This window comes from Cnephaeus nilssonii (genome assembly GCF_951640355.1).
Source record: "Cnephaeus nilssonii genome assembly, chromosome: 12".
In the NCBI taxonomy this organism is placed as follows: Eukaryota; Metazoa; Chordata; class Mammalia; order Chiroptera; family Vespertilionidae; genus Cnephaeus; species Cnephaeus nilssonii.
Window position 1 is genome coordinate 76,912,134 of NC_137083.1, and position 5,306 is coordinate 76,917,439.

General features: G+C 49.9%; 1 pseudogene across 1 annotated transcript; it reads left to right on the forward strand.

Moving 5' to 3' along the window:
- The first annotated feature begins 2,393 nt into the window (after window positions 1-2,393).
- Window positions 2,394-5,026, forward strand: LOC307108417 (diamine oxidase [copper-containing]-like; annotated as a pseudogene). The gene is made up of 2 exons: window positions 2,394-3,872; window positions 4,737-5,026. The product of its transcript is annotated as a diamine oxidase [copper-containing]-like (transcript).
- The last annotated feature ends 280 nt before the right edge of the window (window positions 5,027-5,306 follow it).

Below are 5,306 nucleotides of genomic sequence, written 5' to 3' on the forward strand. Positions count from 1 at the left end.
AAAGACTTTGGAAAACTATATATGAGGCTGGCAAATATCCCTGCCTGTCACATGGGAGGCTGATGAAAAAGCAGGGGGAGGAGGGAGCAGGCCTGTAGCCACTTTGAATTTAAAACTGCCACATTCTTCCTTAGAGATAACATCTAAGGTTGCTGCTGTGGGAAATGCGATTGGCTCTTTCCTCTAACAGAGTGCAGACAGTCTCCTCTTGAGTGACTGACTTTCATTATTAATATATTTATAATTATTACTGAAAAGCTTTATTATAAATTCTTTATTTTAGTTACCTCTATTTATTTATGTCTTAATAACTTTAAGATTTTAAAGCCAATTAATATTATCCAAGGCATTTTCTTTGGCAAATTCTGTAACACAGATAATTTACTGATTTTCAGTGGCTTTGATGTTAAAGTATTATTTTATTTTTATTTTACAAAAACAGGAGTGCCCCAAGATTTGGGAGGCAACCTTGGAATGTGGTCCATTATTATTCAAGAACTACACATTATTATGGAAACACTAATCTTGTTGCCCAAACACAGCCTGTATATTTTCCTTGACTCATTATTGCATCTTTTAAAGAAAAGTAGTCTTGGGTTTATTCTATAGCATCCATGAGGAGATGGGGCTCAATCTAAGAGGCCACCCAAAATCGGGCGGGGCACGACTTCTCTTAAGCTAGCCTTTTTCTCTTGATGGGTACAGAAATCCCAGACGTATCCCTAAATTGTGAGAAATGTCTCATCTATCCAAATTTCAAATGATGGACTGGGAAATAAAAACATGGCAAAAATCAGACTTTTAATAACACCTTCAAGAGTCGGCATCCATTTTAGAGGATTACCAAAAGACTAGTAATAATGGGCTGGGGTCTTTTTTAGTTACTTTCCTTTGTCTAGGGAATTTTCCTAGGATCTGTGATATCGGCCACCTATTCCACTTATATTCTTCTCTCCCCATTCCCACATTCTGTTTGCTTTGGGGAAATTTAGTAATGGCCTGTCCATCTACTGTTTCTTTTCTATTAAATTAAATTAAAGGCATGCTTAATAAACTAACAATAAATAAGAGACAGATAAAATTACAATCAACAGACAAGCGCCCATAATATATAGACAAGAATTAATATATCAGAGTTCCATTCATGGATCTTATCCTATTCTGCTCTCCATAGTATTGACCGTCTTCTAAAATTATTTTAGCTAAAATTTGCCTGTCCCAAGGTGTCATATGGTAATTTTTAGACAAAGCATTAAACAGTCCTTTTATAAAATTACTATTAGTCCCATTTTCTCTAGCTGTTGATTGAGCCTTTCCACACTAGAGGCAGAGGATCCAGGGCCTTAGGTATTACAGAATTTTGGTGCTCAATACGAAGTGGGCATAATGCAGCTCAAACAAGAGCCCACATAGTTAAAGATGACAAGAGCACTTGTTTTCCTTGAGCCTGATTTAAGAGAGTATCCTTTGACACCTTAATTCCTTTATCCTTGACCATGCAAGCTAAAAATTTACAATGATGTTTTTGCTTTTTAATTGAATTCTTCCCCATTATAGCATGGCTGAAATAAAAGATGTTCCTCATCCACATACGGTTCGCAACTTCAGAGCTGCAATGGGTTTTGTGCAGAGTGAATTTCCCCACCTTTTTAGTGAACCTCCCACCTTTCCAGTGAATTTCCTTTTTTCTTAGTTTTTCACTCAGGTGAATCTTCTTATCCAGGTCCCTTATGAGGAACCAGATCAGAATGCTGCATCCATTTGCAGCTAAGGTTCAGGATCTGGAAAAGGGGCCATGCACAAACGAATACACTAGACAAGAAATATGAATTCAGAAGGCATGGGTGGGGCCAGGCAGAAATCATTTCTCTAATGGAGAGGCTCCCTGACTTCTGGGTCCCATTTGCTTTTATTCATTTGAATACACATTTGCCCTTTAGGAATGCATACAGGAATATCAAAGGTAAAGTTTGGTAAACAATAAAAGGATTATCAGGTTAGGAATTGCCTTGAGCCATTTAGTCAACAGCAATATTATCCTGATTTTCAGCCCTGCTGAATATAGCATTGATAAGCTAACTACTTGGTCTTAGCCCAAGTGGAGTTTCAGCCACTCTGAGATAATGCACAGATAAGGGGAAAGTGGATTTAATGTAGGTGAGAAAATCTGCAGGACCAAACGAGGCTTACAGACAAGCGAGGAGAGTGTGGAATTAAAATCAATGAAAGGCACAGGTCTGAGCAGCCTGGGGCCCCAGCTGGCCCAGGATGGCCTCTTACTGGTGTGACAGACAAGGGAGGAAGCTGTATCTATAGGACAACTACCGGGCGAGCCTACTGGAAACCCATGTCTTCCCCAAAAACTAAGTTCATTTCTCCCGCATCCAAGAGCCATGAGGAAAGAGAGCCCAGCACTCGGCTGGGCCAAGGCTGATGTCCTGATGCTGCAGACACTGGTCATGGAAAACCGCTCCACATGGAACCTGCGCAGCCAGGCCTGGGTGTTCGCAGACCTGAGCACCAAGGAGCTGAAGGCCATGCGCAGCTTCGTCTTGTCCCGGAAGGACCTGAGTCTGGACCCTGCAGAACAACACCCATCGCCAAGAACATTGTGTTCCTCATTGAGATGCTACTGCCCAGGAAGCAGCAGGTGCTGAAATTTCTGGACCACAGTCAGAGGCAGCCGGCGTGAGAGGATAGTGCCATAATCTTCTTCGGAGCCCAGGAGCATCCCAACATCACAGAGTTTGCTGTGAGACCCCTGCAATGGCCACACTACATGCACCAACTGCCCCCCAGGTCTGGGCACCGGGTGACCTGGAAGTATGTCCTACTGAGCCACACCCTGCAGGAGGCCACCAGGCCCTTGCACCGATTTCTCCTGGACAGCACAGGCTTCTCCTTCCAGGACTGTCACATCCAATGCCTGACTTTCACCGACGTGCCCCTTAGGCACGTGTTTTGTGGAAGGCTTCTTCTTGCACCCCACTGGCCTGTAGCTTCTCCTGGACCACAACAGTGTGAAGGCCCAGGACTGGGCGGTGGAGCAGGTCTGGTACAACAGAAAGTTGTACCAAAGCCCAGAAGAGCTGGCACGGAAGTACCATGCTGGGGAGGTGGACGTGGTGGTCCTGGAGAACCTGTGCCCCGAAGGCAAGGGGTTGAGGGCACGGAGGAGCCACCCCTCTTCTCATCCTAAAAGCCACGCGGGGAATTCCCCAACCCCATCACCGTGAAGAACCCCCATCTGATCCAGGCCCAAGGCTGGAGCTTCGTCTTGAGGCAGCGGTCCTCAATGGGGCTGCAGGTGCTGAACGTGCATTTCGGTGGGGAGCGCATTGCCTATGAGGTGAGCGTCCAGGAGGCAGTGGCGCTGTACGGAGGCCACACACCTGCGGGCATGCAGACCAAGTACATCGACATGGGCTGGGGTTTGGGCACCGTCACCCATGAGCTGGCCCCTGGCATCGACTGACCTTAGACGGCCACCTTCCTGGATGCCCTCCACTACTACGATGCCGACGACCCTGTCCGCTACCCCCGAGCCCTCTGTGTCTTCAAGATGCCCATGGGGGTGCCCCTTCGGCGCCACTTTGACTCCGACTCCAACTGAGCCTTCAACTTCTATGCAGGGCTCCAGGGTCAGATGCTGGTGCTGCAGACGACTTCCACGGTCTACAACTACGACTACATTTGGGACTTCATCTTCTACCCCAACGGGGTGATGGAAGCCAAGGTGCACGCCACTGGCTACGTGCACGCCACCTTCTACACACCCGAGGGGCTGCGCCACGGGACGCGCCTGCACACGCACCTGATCGGCAACATGCACACTCACCTATTGCACTACCACGTAGACCTGGACGTGGCAGGTAGGACTCGCTGGCGCCAAACGTCCCCAGGCCAGACGTCCGTGTGCAGACACTAACTCCCACTGTGGGAGACGCTGCTGTGCCCCGTATACACACCATCAGGAGAACGTGCCCTGCCAGCTTCTGAGCCCACAGGGCTGGAGTCCCTGTGCCATAGGAAGGGTGACCGTGAACAGCGCCCTAGTGCTGCCCGGGGTGCGGCAGCCTGAACCCTGTCCCTGCCCTGGAGCTGTGCTGACCCCTGGGTCGGGTGGGTCGGGTAGAAAGGTGCACTCAGGGTAGCAGAGAGGACAATACCTCAAATGTCAACAAGGTTGCTGCTACCTGGCGCCTGGAGGTGGATGCAGCTCCATTGGGTTAGTCACGTGTCTCCTAGGTTAATGGTGTCACCACGGCGTAGGCATCGGGCAAGATGTGGCCTGACATTAAGTCAGAACCAGCCCCCAGAACCAGATAGGTGGCTCCCCTTCCTAGACCCACCTGCCCCACCCGGCTCAGGCCCCTTTCCATGCCCAGGGCACAGCAGAGGTGGACACAGCCCCGCCTGGGGAAAGATGGCCGACCCTCTCTGGGACTGCAGGACAGCTTAAAGCCTGGGACCCAGGGCTCAAAAGAACTGCCCACAGTCCTATCCTATCCACCGCCTCTGCCGTGACCTATCGTATGGTCCTCTGGTTCCCCTGGTGGCTTGTGTGTTTAATCCCTTCCTTCCTCCCCACAGCTGGCTCCATGCGAACTCCCAACACATCCTTCGCCCCTGATGGTTTGATGCTGGATGTGGTCTGGGTGGAGAACCCAGTGTAAATTGGTTGGGGTGTTCTGAGGGCCTGGATCCTCATTCTGCATCTCCCTTCACACATGCAGGCACCAGGAATAGCTTCCAGACCCTGGGCATGAAGCTAGAAAACATCACCAACCCCTGGAGCCCGGAGCACCAGCTGGTCCAGCCAACACTAGAGCAGACGGCGTACCCCTGCGAGCAACAGGCGGCCTTCCACTTCGGACGGACTCTGCCCAAGTACCTGCTCTTCACCAGCCCCAAGGAGAACCGCTGGGGCCACCAGCGCAGCTACCGGCTGCAGATCCACTCCATGGCTGAGCAGGTGCTGCCACCCGGCTGGCAGGAGGAGCGAGCTGTCACCTGGGCCAGGTGAGGAGGCCTGTGAGGCTGGGTGGAGGGAGGGAGACTGGAGGTCCTGCCCTGTGTTTCCCTGAACCATATCCAGCTCGCCAGGGGTGAATCTGAGGAGCGGCAGTGATGGATTAAAGAAGATAGACAAGGGAACACAGTTGGAAAAGGTGGATCACTGCCTGGATAAGGAAAAATTGACACAGCCTGTAAGCCAAAGGTTTATTTTATAGGCAGAGCATACAAAGCAAAGCAAGCGGAGTGGTCAACATGTTTGCAAACTTCTTGCAAGTTTCAAATCTATT